Genomic DNA, 16,045 nt, shown 5'->3' with positions numbered 1-16,045 from the left:
TTATAACGTTGGGCTTTTCTGAGTTGAAGGGATACTATTTCTGACTTCTTCCATCTGCTCAGAGAAATCTATAATCTTCACTGAAGTTGTAGTTAACTTTTACAGCCTTGATTAGATTCTTAACTTTTAAATCTGTTTTTATCCTAATATCTGGTATCTATTTCTTGGACTTATAAAATAAATTAAGCACTCTAGAAGTAATTTAATAAGACCATGGCAAATAGTCAACCTGTATAGTTGCAAGGGATTTTATTCTACCATTTCCTGCTCCATGCCAAAAACTCCCAACGAACACTCAAAGATGCCAACTACAAAAACAAATGACAGTTTGTTCATATCTATATATATAATCTCCTGTTTGTTCTCATAGTTCTGTTTCTCTAGAGAACCATGAATAATGTACCCTATTTGGCAAATGAGAAATCCAAGACTAAGAGAGATTAATGCTCCCAAGTTCACACAGATGCACACAGATGCAACATCAGTATCCAAATGCAGATTATCTGACTGTACAATCCATGCTCTTAACCATTACATAAAAGTTGTGCCAAAATCATCAGACCATGAGCCCATCATGTTTCAGACATTCCCTATCAGACATTGCCTATCACTGTGGAGAAGTTTGGGTAAGTTCTCCAGCACCTGAAAAATAGCAATAAATAATTTAAGAGACCCTTCATAGTAGAACATCCAGAAGAAGCAAACTTAATCGTACCAGGAGAGTTACCTAACCAGAGGCTCTATCGCCACCACCAGAAGAAGACCTTCTAGTCATCTCATATTGTAGTCTTTTGAAGAAGAAACCTGGGGCTTCTGTCAGCAATACTCACTAAAAATAAGCAACCATATCATTGTATCTCCATTTTACAGCCCCAGTGCAATGGATTAGGTTCAGATTTTCTTCTTATTTCTGTGATTTCAGAGTCATCAACATGATAAAGTCGAAGAGTACAATCTCTTGTGACAGTCTTATTTTGAATCAAAATGTGAAGCCAAATTTGGGCAGAGATAAAACAATGAAGAAAACTAGCAGATTTTGTTTCTTGTCCCTTCCAATTCCAGCACTTATGGAGCCACCCTGTCTGAAATGAAAACAAACTCCCTAAAAGGAACATTCTCCTGCACCAATACTCTAATTTATTATAGTTCAAAAATGAGCTGACATTAAATAAAGATGACACACCTGAGCAAGCTGCTCTTGGACTGTCACTTTTTTCTCACTAATTTTAGGAGAGCCCCAAAAGCCCTTAGGCATAGTTGCTGAGAAATTCTAACTTTAACTACAAATTGTGTATTATAATTGGCAGATGGGAAAGCTAGAACACTAATCTGTTTCAGGAAATGAGGCTCCAGCTTTTGGTTTCATGCAAGAGGTGCTGGTTGCTGCTTTTAGAATTCAGCTCATCTCTGCATCCAGCTCCATTGACAGGATGGTCCAGCAGTCATACACAAGGATGAATGTATAGAAATGTATAGAAATGAAAGTCATAGAAATCACTTTAATTCAAGCCTTCCCTATGTGAAGGAGATGCAACTATATGAAACTTAAAGATTGAAATTTCTCCACCCAGCCCAAGACCTAAAGAAATAACCCCTTCACAATGAGAGAACTCTTAATAGCTCTGGTAAATGGAGTTCAAACAACCTGTGGCTGCCCCCAATTCCGCCTCATTCAAATAGACACAACTTTAGTTTGTTTAAAGGGCAAAAAAACATAGCATGGAAAGCTTTGATAATAAAAATTATGACCCTCAACAAATTGGATATAGGAGAAACATACCTCAACATATTAAAAGGCCATATACAACAAACCCACAGCTAACATCATACTTAACATTGAAAGACTGAAAGTTTTTCTTCTAACATCAGGGACAATAGAAAGATGCCCACTCTCACCACATTTATTCAGCATAGTACTGGAAGCCCTAGCTAGAGCAACTAGGCAAGACAAAGAAATAAAGACTTCCAAATTGGAAAGGAATAAGTAAAATTGTCATGATTTGTTGATGATATGATCTTGTTTATAGAAAATTTTTAAAGCCTCCACCAAAGAAACATTGGAACTAATCCAAGAATTCAATAGAGTTGTAAAATGTCAAATTCATATACAGAAATCAGTTGCATTTCCATACAACTAACAGTGAAATGTCTGAAAAATAAACAACCCCATTCACAATAATATCAAAAACAATAAAAAGAATACTTTAACCAAGGAAGTGAAAGAACAGTACAAGGAAAACCACAAGGCTTTGTTAAATAAAATCAAATAAGACACAAACAAATTGAAAAGCATCCCATGTTCATGGATCAAAAGAATTAGCATTGTTAAATGTCCATACTACTCAAAGTTATCTTTAGATTGAATGCAATGCCTATTAAAATTCCAATGACATTTTTCACAGAAATTTTAAAAAGTTATAAAATTTGTATGGAACCACAAAAGACTCCAAATAGCGAAAGTAATCCTGAGAAAAAAGAACAAAGCCAGAAGCATCACACTTTCTGATTTCAAACTACACTGCAAAGCTATAGTACTTAAAACAGTATGGTACTGGTATTAAAATAGATATATAGACCAATGGAACAAAATTGAAAGCCCGGAAATAAACCCTCACATATACAGTCAGCTAATATTTGACAAGGGGGCAAGAACACCCAAAGGGGAAAGGAGAGTCTCTTCAACATATGGTATTACGAAAACTGGATAACCACATGCAGAAAAATAAAATTAGACTTTATGTTATACTACTCACAAAAATTAACTTCAAATGGTTTAAATACTTAAACATAAGACCTGATGCCATAATACTACTAGAAGAAAACATAGAGAAGAAACTTGATGTTGGTCTTTGCAATGATTTTTTGGATATGACATCAAAAGCACAAGGAAGAAAAGTAGAAATCAATAAGTGAGACTACATCAAACTAAAAAGTTCTTCACAGCAAAAGAAACAACAAAATGAGAAGTCATCTTACAGAATGAGAGAAAATATTTGCAAATCATATATCAGATGAGGGGTTAATATCCAAAATATATAAAGAATTCATACAACTTAATAACAAGAAAATCCAAACAAATTTATTAAAAACTAAGCAGAGGAACCAAATAGACATTATTCCAAAGAAGACATCCAAAGGCAAACAGGTACATTAAAAAATACTCAACAACTCTAATTGTCAGGGAAATTTAAATTAAAACAACAGTAAGATATCACCTTATGCCTCTTAAATGGCTATCACCAAGAAGTCAAGAGATAACAAGTGTGTAGAGAAAAGAGAACAGTTATGCACTACTGGAGAAAATGTAAACAGTCAGCATGGAGAATAGTATGGAGGTTCCTCAAAAAATTAAAAATAGAACTGTTATATAATCCAGAAATTCCGCTTCTGGATATATATCCAAAGGAAATGAAAACAGGATATCAAAAAGATATCTAGAGTTTGGAGAAACCCTGAAGGAAAGAGCGGTCCTAGCCCCATATGGGGGCTTGCCAGCCATGGGAAGAGGAGTTCCCAAAAACTCTGACTATAAAAATCAGAAGAGCTATGAAGAGAAACATGGGATAGTGAGAGACATCCCCAGAACTCTCCTCTTGAAACAACAATAAGCCGAACATTTAAAACTCAACAAAATCACCCAACCTGCAGACCAGCATGTCTGAGCATGTGACCTGCTACCACACGTAAAACTACTGGAGTGTGGTGGTAGACTGAGAGAAACAAAGAAATTGATTCTCACAGTAAGAGGAGGGGGGAGTTGTGGCGAGTTCCCTGAACAGCACTTCCAGGGAGAGCTGTGAGCTCCACAGGGCTGACGGCAGCGCCCAAGCATCAGAGCAGAAAGCAGAGAAGTTGGGATGGCAGAGAATCGGGGATGGTAGAGAAACAACAGTGAATTATTACTATCCATGGTTGCAACATGCTAGGCTGAGCCACAGTCCCTATGTCCTAACCCACGACACTCCAAGACAGAACACCACAGGACCTCAGGGGAATCTGAGCAAACGGTACCAAAACTGTAGCTAACACTGACAGGGACTGAGACTGAGGGTAGTGAACGTGATTAAATATTTATCAGAAAATAAAAAGACATTTTTAAAGCTTTATATAAAGAAGGGATCTAAGAGGCTTAGACATCACCTACTGGAAATCAAAAGAAAAGCACCTTCTTTTCAACAGGCTAAAGAGAGACATTTATATAATAAATCTTTTTTCTGAAAAAAAAAAAACAGTAAAATACACTTTTTTTTCCATTAATGCCCAGGTGGAGAAACAATCCATTAAAAACCATGAACAACCCAGGGGACAAGGCATTTCAGAAAGAAAGAGAAAATTCTCCAGAAAATAAGCTTACAGACATAGAAATTTGTAACTTAAAGGACAGAGAATTCAGGATGGTACTTCTGAAAAAACTCACTGAGTTCCGAAACAATTAATATAACAATTTCATGAATAACAAAAACAACTAGATAAGAAGAATGAGTTCTTTAGCAAAGAGATTGAAACCCTCAAAAGGAACTGAATAGAACTTCTGGAGATGAAGAACACACTGCAAGAGATGAAAAATGAAATAGCAAGCTTGGGAAATAGAGTCGACCAAATGGAAGAAAGGATCAGTGATATCAAAGAAAGGAATCTTAAAAAATATTCAGAAGGAAGAAGAGAGAAACTGAAGAATGAAAAAGAATGAAAGAGAAATATAAGAACTAGCTGATACCATCAGGAGAGGAAACATAAGAATAATGGGCATAATCGAAGGCTAGGAAAAGGAGCAGGAACTAAAACACATTTTCAGACAAATAGTGGATGAGAATTTCCTAAATCTCAGGAATGAGCTGGAGCTTGGAATTCAAGAAGTCAACAGAACACCCAATTATCTCAACCCCAAAAGGCCTTCATCAAGACACATTATATTAAAAATATCAAAAATTGACGACAAAGAAAGAACTCCCAGGGCACCCAAGGAAAAGAAGATGGTAACCTATAAAGGAAAACCCATTAGATTATTGTCCGACTTCTCAGCATAAGCTGTACAAACCAGAAAAGAGTGGAATAATTATTCAAACTATTAAATGAAAGGAACTACATAGGTATTATGTAGTTCCTTTCATTTAATAGTTTGAATAATTATTTCATTTAATAGTTTGAATAATTATGTAGCCAAGAATCATGTATCCAACAAAGCTCTCCTTTAGATATGAAGGAGAAATCAAAACCTTTCCAGACATACAAAAATTGAGGGAAGTTTCCACCATGAGGCCTGCACTACAGGAAATACAGAAAGGGGTCAGCTCACCTAAAAACAAAATAACGAGAAAAAAAAATACATAATTAGGAGTAAACTGACTATCAGGAAAGTAGGAGAGGAGTGTAACCCTTACTAAGAACAGGGCATTTAAGCTTAAATAATAAGAAGTGAATTGATATAGGAAGATAGTAATGAATGTTCAGCATACATAGGGACAAACTGAGATAACAATGACTGAAAAGGGGAGGATTCAAAGATCCAAATTCTCAAAAGGGGAATGGACATCAGGCACACACAGAAGAAAACGTACGACTGTATATATACAACTATCTTTTTCGTATTCGTAATGTAACCACACACCAAAGATTCAGAACCAAAGTAGATAACATAAAACATGAAGGACCATGGAGAAAACCCACAAAAACCAAGCAAAATAAAGAAAACAGAAACACAAGGACAAGGAAACATTGGAAACACCGAACTACCAGAAAACAAAAGATAAAATGGCTATAAGAAGACCTCATATTTCAATAATCGCTCTAAATGTAAATGGACTGAACTCACCAATAAAAAGGCATGAAGTTGTAGAATGGATCAAAAAAACAAAACCCAACCATACACTGCCTCTAGGAGACACTTCTTAGATCCAAACACAAATATAAATTCAAAGTGAAAGGGTGAAAAATGATATTTCGAGCAAATGGCATTCTGAGGAAAGCAGGAGTAGTGGTACTAATATCAGATGAAATAAATTTTACAATAAAAAAGGTAAAGAAAGATACTGAGGGACACCTCATAATGATAAAGTGTATCATGTACCAAAAAGACATAACACTTAGTAATATCGATGCACTCAATCAGGGAGCCCTGAAATATGTAAAGCAATTACTAACAGAACTAAAGAGAGAAACAGACCAAAACACTATCATAGTAGGGGATTTAAATACCCCACTGTCAGATATGGACAGATTATCGAAACAGAAAATCAATACAGAAATAATATCCTGAAATGACATCTTAGACATAATTGGACATAATTGACATTTACAGAGCCTTCCATCCAAAAACAGCTGCTTATACATTCTTCTCTAGTGCACACATAACATTCACAAGATTGAACACATACTGAGACACAGAGAGCCTCAACCAAGATAAGAGGGTTGAAATCATACCAACCATGTTCTCTGATCATAATGCTTTGAAACTAGACATTAAATGCAGAAAGAAATCAAGAAGAACCACAAATACATGGAGATTAAACAACATGTTACTGAAGAATAACTGAGTTAGAGAAGAAATAAAAAGAGAGATGAAGAGATACATAGAAATGAATGATAATGATAGTACAACATATCAAAACTTTTGGGACAAGGAAAAGTGGTCATAAGAGGAAAGTTCATATCATGATAGGTCTATCTCCAAAAACAAGAATAAGCCCAAATAAACAACCTAATGCTTCATCTTAAAAAACTAGAAAAGGAAGAACAAATGAAGCCTAAAGTCACCAGAAGGAAAGAAATTGTCAAAATTAGAACAGAAATAAATAAAATTGAAAAAAAAAATAGAAAAAATAAATGCAACACAAAGTTGGTTCTTTGAGTTTAATAAAATTGACAAACCCCTGGCTAGACTCACTAAAGACAAAAGAGAAAGGACACAAACAAAATCAGGGATGAAAGAGGAGAAATTACGTCTGACATCGCAGAAGTACAAAGGATCATACAAGAATACTGTGAAAAAGTATATAACACCAAATTTAATAACCTAGAAGAAATGGACCAGTACTTAGAAACATACAATCTTCCAAGACTGAATGAAGAAGAACTGAAAAATCTAAATAGACCCATCAGCAGTATGGAAGTTGAAACAATCATCAAAAACCTACCAAAACGTAAAAGTCCAGGACCAGATGGCTTCACCAGTGAATTCTACCAAACATTCAAAGATTTAATACCAATTCTCCTCAACCTCTTCCAAAAAATCAAAGAGAAGGCAATACTTCCCAACTCATTTTATGAGGCCAATATTACTCTGATACCAAAATCTGGAAAACTACAACCAATATCTCTCATGAACACTGATGCAAAAATCCTAAATAAGATACTAGCGAACCGAATACAGCAATATGTTAAAAAGATTATACACCACGATTAAGTGAGCTTCATCCCAAGGCAGAGGAATGGTTCGACATACACAAATCAATTAATGTGATGCACTACATGAACAAATTAAAAAATAAATATTATATGATCATATCAATAGATGCAGAAAAAGCCTTCGACAAGATACAGCATCCATTTATGTTCAAAACACTTAAAAGTCGGTATAAAAGGGAAGTACCTTAAAATAATAAAGGCCATCTATGACAAACCCTCAGCCAACATTATCCTTAATGGTGAAAAAGTGAAAACCTTCTCTCCAAGATCAGGAACAAGGCAAGGCTGTCCACTATCGCCACTGTTATTTAATATAAAAATGGAAGTCCTAGTGAGTGCAATCAGCCAAGAGAAACATATAAACGGCATCCAAATAGGAAACAAAGAAGTCAAACTGTCACTATTTGCAGATGACATGATTCTCTATATAGAAAACCCTAAAGATTCCATAAGAACACTACCAGAAATAATAAGCAAATACAGTAAATCTCTGGATACAAAATCAACGTTCAAAAATCTATAGTATTTCTATATTCTAATAATGAAGTGTCAGAAAAAGTAGAAAAAAATTCCTTTTGCAATCGTATCAAAAATAATAAAATACCTAGAAATAAATTGAAAGAAACAAGAGAAGAATCTATATAATGAAAACTATTAAAGATCCTATTAAAAGAAATTGAAGAGGATACAAAGAAATGGAAAGATATTTCGTGTTTTTGGATTGGAAGAATCAACATAGTTAAAATGACCATATTATCTAAAGCATTATTCCGATTTAATGCAATCTCCATCAAAATCTCATCAGGATTTTTTAAAGAAATAGAACAAAAAATCATCAGATTTTTATGGAAGCACACAAGACCCCGAATTGCCAAAGCCATTCTGAGAAAAAAGAATGAGATTGGAAGCATCACTCTGTCCAACTTCAAAATATACTATAAAGCCATAGTAATCAAAATAGTATGGTATTGGCAACAAAACAGACACACAGACCAGTGGATCAGAATCGAGAGTCCAGAAGTAAATCCATCTTTATATGAGCAAATAATTTTGCATAAAGAAGCCAAAAACAATCAGTGGAGAAGGGAAAGCCTCTTCAATAAATGGTGCTGGGAAAACTGGAAAGCCACCTGCAAAAGAATGAAACTACACTGTTGTCTATCACCACACACCAAAATAAACTCAAAATGGATTAAGGAAATAAATATAAGACCTGAAACAATAAAATGCATGGAAGAAAACATAGGAAAGAACCTTAAACTTAAAGAGGATTTTATGAATTTGACCTCGAAAGCAAGGGAAGTAAAAGCTAAATAAATGAATGAGACTACATCAATCTGAAAAGCATCTGCTTTGCAAAAGAAACCATCAACAAGGTAAAGAGACAACCATCTCAATGGGAAAATATATTTGCAAACGACACCTCCGAAAAGGGCCTAATATCCAAAATATACAAAGAACTCATACAACTCAATGACAACAACAACAACAACAACAAAAAACAATCTAATCAAAAAATGGGCAGAGGACATGAACAGACACTTCTCCCTAGAGGACATACAAATGGCCAACAAATATTTGAAAAGATGCTCAACATCACTAGCTATTAGGGAAATGCAAATCAAAACCACAATGAGATATCATCTTACACCAGTTAGAATCACTATAATCAACAGTAAAAGTAATAACAAATGTTGGAGAGGATGCGGAGAAAAAGGAACCCTCATACACTGCTGGTGGGACTGCAAATTGGTACAGTCACTATGGAAAGCAGTATGGAGGTTCCTCAAAAAGCTAAGAATTGATCTACCATATGATCCAGCAATCTCTCTACCGGGTATTTATCCCAAAGATTTGAAAATCCATATCTGAAAAGGTATTTGTACACCGATGTTCATAACAGCATTATTCACAGTGGCCAGGACATGGAAGCAACCGATGTGTCCTATGATAGATGATTGGCTAAAGAAGCTGTGGTGCATATATACAATGGAATATTACTCAGCTATCAGAAGAGATGAAATACTGCCACTGTGACAACATGGATGGACCTCGAGATAATCATGCTAAGCGAAATAAGCCAGACAGAAAAAGTTGAAAATCACATGATATCACTTATATGTGGGATATAACCTAAAAGCAACAAATGAACAGGATAAACAAACAGAGACTCATGGACATGGACAATTTTTTAGTGGTTACCAGAGGGTAAGGTATAGGGTAGGAGGCAGCAGGCAGACAGGGTAAATGGTGTCAAATATAGGGAGGTAGGGGGAGGGTAAAGTAGGTAAAGGGGATCAAATATATGGTAGCTGAAGGAAACTGGACTTTGGGTGGTAAACACACAATAGAATATAGAGATGTCAAATTATAATGTACATCTGAAAATTATATAATTGTATTAACCAATGTTACCCCAATAGTTAATTAAAAAATAAATAAATGCAAATAAAAAATAAATAAAAATTAAAAATTAAAATTAAAAAAAAGAACAATACTGAGGAACATTTCATATTGATAAATGGAATCATGCACCAAGAAGACATAATACTTATTAATATCTATGTTCCCAATCAGGGAGCCCTGAAATATGTAAAGCAGTTACTAACATATCCAAAGAGAAACAGACCAAAACAGTATCATAGTAAGAGACCTAAATAGCTCACTGTCGGATATGAACAGATCATTCAAACAGAAAATCAATAAGGAAATAACATCCTTAAATATCAAATTAGACCAACTGGCCATAATTGACGTTTACAGAACCTTCCATCCAAAAATAGCTGCTTATACATTCTTCTCTAGTGCACATGGAACATTCTCAAGAATCAACCACATACTAAGACACAGAGATAACCTCAACAAATATAAGCGGTTTGAAATCATACCAACCATTTTCTCTGATCATAATGCTTTGAAACTAGAGATCAACTGCAAAAAGAAAGCAGGAAGAATACATGGAGATTAAACAACACACTACTGAAGAAGGACATGGAAGCCACTGAAGTGGCCCATGATAGATAACTGGTTAAAGAAGCTATGGTACATATATACAATGAAATATTACTCAGCCATAAGTAGAGATGAAATACTGCCATTTGCAACAACATGGATGGACTTCGAAATAATCATGCTAAGCGAAATGATTCAGACAGAAAAAGTTGAAAATCACATGATATCACTTATATGTGGGATATAAACCTAACAACAATAAACGAACAGGAGAAGAAAACAGAGACTCATGGACATGGACAATAGACTAGTGGTCACCAGAGGGTAGGGTGGAGAGGGGAACAGAGCAGTAGATGGGATAAAGGGGGTCAAATATGTGTTGACAGAAAGAAATCTAATTACGGGAGGTAAACAGACAGTGTAAATATATATATATATATGCTTTACTGTTAAAGTGTACAGCTGAAACTTATGGATTTCATTAACCAATGTCACCATAAAAAAAGAAATTAATTAATTTAAAAAAGATATCTACACTCTGATATTTATTGCAGCATTATTCATAGTAGCCAGATATGGAAACAACCCTAAGTATCTGCCAATAGATGAATGGATAAAGAAGTTGTGAGATTTACATATATATATAAAATGGATATTATTCAGTCATAAATAAGTATGAAACCCTATTTCTGAATGGATGAACATTGAGATAAGAGTCAAAAAAATATACGATATTACTTATACATGGAATCTAAAAAAATAAATAAATAAACTCATAGAAACAGAGAACAGATTGTTCGTTACCAGAGGTCGAGTAAATGAGTAAACATGGCCAAAAGGTACAAACTTCCAGTTATAAGATGAATAAGTTCTGGGAATCTAATGTATGCCATCGTGATTATAGTTAAATACTGTATGATATATTTGAAAGTTGTTAAGAGAGTAAGTCTTAAAAGTTCTCATCACAAAAAAGTAAACTGTAAACGTGATTGATGAATATGTTAACCAACTTTATTGTGGTAATCATTTTGCAATATGTATACGTATATATCAAAATCATTATATTGTATACCTTAAACTTGCACATATGATCTAGCAATCCCTCTACTGGATATTTACCTGAAATACTTGAAAACACATATCCAAAAAGATATTTGCACATCAATGTTCATAGCAGCTTTATTCACAGTAGCAAGGACATGGAAGCAACTGAAATGTCCTACAATAGATGATTGGCTAAAGAATCGGTGGTACAAATATACAATGAAATATTACTCAGCCATCAGAAGAAATGAAATACTGCCATTTGCGACAACATGGATGGAACTCAAGATAATCATACTTAGTGAAATAAGCCAGACAGAAAAAGTTGAAAATCATATGATGTCACTTATATGTGGGATATAAACCTAAACGCAACAAATGAGCAGGACAAACAAACAGAGACTCATGGACATGGACTATAGGCTAGTGCTTGCCAGAGGGTAGTGTTGGGGGATGTGGTAGGAGGTAGACAGAGTAAAGGGTGTCAAATATAAGGGGCTAGGGGGAAGGTGAAGTACGTAAAGGGGATCAAATATATGGTAGGCGAAGGAAACTGGACTTTGGGTGGTAAACACACAATATAGATGTTAAATTATAATGTACACCTGAAAATTATATAATTATATTAACGAATGTTACCCCAACAAACTTAATATAAATAAATAAATAAATAAATAAATAAATAAATAAATAAATAGAGATGAAAGATTTATAAACAAAAGAAATATTATGCTTCATTCCTTTTTGGAGGCGGGCGTGTCACAAATTTTTAATTTGTTAAACAAAAAATGCCATATCTGCAATGTACCGTAAAGCAAAGCACAATGAAAATAGGTTGGCCTATACATACATTTTATATCATCACTCTTATCTGCCGAGTAACAACTCTATAAAATATTGGTTTATCATTTTGTGCCTGGACACATGCTGATGTAAATGACTGAGTCGTGTATGTTACTGCATCCTTGTGACGTGGGAAAAATTTTTTTTGTTAATATTCTTTTATTAGTTTCAAGTATACAGTACATAAGTTACATATTTATATAGTTTATAAAATGATCCCCTAATTACCTTTTCTCTCCTCCGACTCTCCACCTAGCCATTGCATCAAAGCTAATCACATTTCCTATGCCATGCTCCCCATCCCCATGACCATCTATCAACTGCTAACTTGTACTTCTTTAACTCTTCACCCCTTGCCCCCAGGTCCCCAATCTACCTCCTCTCTGGCCGTCACCAGATTGTCTTCTATATTTGTGAATCTGTCTTTTATTAGTTTGTTCTTTTCGTTCCTTAGATTCCACATATAAGTGAAATCATATGGTATTTATCTTTCTCTGACTTATTTCATTCAGCATAATAGCCTCTAGATCCATCTATGTTGTTGTAAATGGTAAGATTTCATTTTTTAATGGCTGAATAATATTTCATTGTATATATGAGCCATAACTTCTTAAATTGTCCATTGATGGCCATTTTGATTGCTTCCATATCTTGATTATTGTAAATTGTGCTGCCATGAATATAGGGGTGCATATATCTTTCTGAATTATTATTTTGGTTTTCTTTGGATAACTACCTAGAAGTGCAATTTCTGGGTCAAAAAGTATATATCCATTTTTATTCCTTTTGAGAAACCTCCAGACTGTTTTCTATAGTGGCTGCACCAATTTGCAATCCCACCAACAGTATATAAGAGTTCTCATTTGTTCCATATAAATATTAGGATCATCTTTTCTAGCCCTCTAAAAAATGCTATTGGTATTTTGATAGGGATGGCATTGAATCTATTAATTGCTTTGGGTAGTATGGCCATTTTAATGATGTTGATTCTTCCTACCCATGAACATGGTATATGCTTCCATTTATTTGTATCTTCTTCAATTTCTTTTTTCAATGACTTATAATTTTCTGAAAACAGGTCTTTTACCTCCTTGATTTATTTGATTCTCAGGTATTTTATAGTTTTTGATGCAATCATAAATGGGATTGTTTTCTTAATTTCCTTTTCTGAAAGTTCATCATTGGTGTATAAAAATGCCACTGACTTCTGAATATTTATTTTGTAACCTGCTACTTTACTGAATTCATTGATCAGTACTAACAGTCTTTTGGTGGAATCTTTAGAGTTCTCTATGTATAGTATCATGTCATCAGCAAATAATGAGAGTTTTATTTCTTCCTTTCAAATTCGGATGCCTTTTATTTCTCTTTCTTGTCATATTGCTGTGACAAAGACTTCCAATACAATGTTGAAGAGGAGTGGTGAAAGTAGGCACCCTTGTTTTGTTCCTGAACTTAAAGAAAATGCTTTCCCCATTGAGTATGATGTGCGCTGTAGGTTTGTCATACATGGCCTTTATTAAGTTGAGGTATGTTCCCCCTATTCCCACTTTGCTGAGAGTTTTTAACATTAATAGATGCTTGATTTTGTCAAATGCTTTTTTTGCATCTATTAATATGATCATATGTTTTTTATCTTTCAATTTGTTAATCTGGTGTTTCACATTAATTGATTTGTGGCTATTGTACCAACCTTGCATCCCAGGAATAAATACATCTTGATCATGATGTGTGATATTTTTAATGTATTGCTGAATTTGGTTTGCTAATATTTTGTTGAGGATTTTTGCATCAATGTTCATAAGATTGATAATATATATCAATTTTGATTGATAATATATATATATATATTGGCCTATAGTTTTCTTTTTTTGTAACGTCTTTGGTTTATTAATCAAAATAATGGTGGCCTCACAAAAGGAGTTAGGAAGCCTTCCCTCTTCTTGAATTTTTTGGAATAGTTTGAGAAGAAAAGGTGATAATTGTTCTTTGAATGTTTGGTAAAATTCACCTATGAAACCATCTGGTCCAGGACTTTTGTTTTGGGGGAGGTTTTTGATTACTGATTCTATTTCATTGGTGATAATCGGTTGTTTCAGATTTTCTGTTTCTTCTTGACTCAATCCTAGGAGATTGTTTGTTTCTAGGAATGTGTCCATTTCTTCCAGATTGTCCAATTTGTTGGCATATTATTACACATAGTATTTTCTTATGATCCTTTGTACTTCTGTGGGGTCCATAGGTATTTCTCCTTTTTCATTTCTGATTTTATTTATTTGTATTCTCTCTCTTTTTTCCTTGATGAGTCTGGTTAAGGGTCTGCCCATTTTGTTTTTGCTTTCAAAGAACCAGCTCTTGGTTTCATTAATTTTTTGTATTGTTTTTTTTGTTTCTATTTCATTTATTTCTGCTCTGACCTTTTTTATTTCCTTCCTTCTACTCACTTTGGACTTTGTTTGCTGTTCTTTTTCTAGTTCTTTTAAGTGTAAGGTTAGATTGCTTATTTGAACTTTTTGTTTGTTTGTTTCTTGAGGTAGGCCTGTATTGTTATAAATTTTCCTCTTAGGACTGCTTTCACCATGTCCCATAGATATGAGTCATTGTGCTTTCATTTTCATTTGTCTCTTGGCATCTTTTGATTTTGATTTCTTCCTTGATCTCATTGTTAACCCACTCTTTATTTAGAAGCACATTATTTAGCCTCTATATATTTGTCTATTTTCCAGTTTTTTCTTGTAGGCGGTTTCTAGTTTCTTTCTGTTGTGATTGGAGAAGACAGTTGATATGATTTCAATCTTCTTAAATTTACTGATACTTGCTTGTGGCTTAACATGTGGTCTATACTGAAAAACGATCCATATGCACTTAAGAAGAAGATATATTGTGCTGTTTTGGAGTGAAATGCTCTGAAAATATCTGTTAAATCCATCTGGTCTAGTATGTCTCTTAGTGCCTTTTATTTTCTTCTTGATTTTCTGTCTAGAAGATTTGTCTATGGGAGTCAATGGGGTATTAAAGTCCCCTACTGTAGGTATATTACTGCTGATCTCACCTTTCATGTCGGTCAATAATTGCTTTATGTATGTAGGTGCTCCTATGTTGATGTATTGATCCCTTTATCATTAAGTAATACCCTTCTTTTTCAATTATTATAGCCTTTATTTTAAAGTCTACTTTGTCTGATATAAGTATCGTTACCTCAGCTTCTTTTTCATTTCCATTCGCATGGAATATCTTTTTCCATACCTTTACTTTCAGTCTGTGAGTATCATTTGATCTGAAGTGGGCCTCTTGTAGACAGCATAAGCATGGGTTTTGTTTTCTTATCTATTCGGCTACTCTTTGTCTTTTGATGGAGCATTTAATCCATTTACATTTAAAGTGATTATTGATAGGTACATAGTTATTGCCATTTTATTGTTTGTATTTATTTGTTTTGTTTTTTTGACCCCCCTCCTTTTTTTTTTACAGAAGTCCCTTTAACATTTCTTGTAATGCTGGCATGTTGGTAATGAATATCTTAAACTTTTCTCTGTCTGGGAAGCTCTTTATCTCACCTTTTATTTTAAATGAAAATTTTGCTGGGTAGAGTATTCATGGTTGTAGATTCTTATTTTTCATAACTTTGAATATTTCTTGCAGTCCTTCTGGCCTGCAAGTTTTTGTCTAAAAATCAGCAGACATTCTTATGGGGGTGCCCTTGTAAGTAACTAGCTGCCTTTCTCTTGCTGTCTTTGACCTTTGGCATTTTAATTATGATGTGTCTTGGTGTTGGTCTGTTTGAATTCCTCTTGTTTGGGAC

The sequence above is a fragment of the Pteropus vampyrus genome, unplaced genomic scaffold (genome assembly GCF_000151845.1).
Source record: "Pteropus vampyrus isolate Shadow unplaced genomic scaffold, Pvam_2.0 Scaffold387, whole genome shotgun sequence".
NCBI lineage: Eukaryota > Metazoa > Chordata > Mammalia > Chiroptera > Pteropodidae > Pteropus > Pteropus vampyrus.
This window is presented reverse-complemented; position numbering follows the sequence as displayed.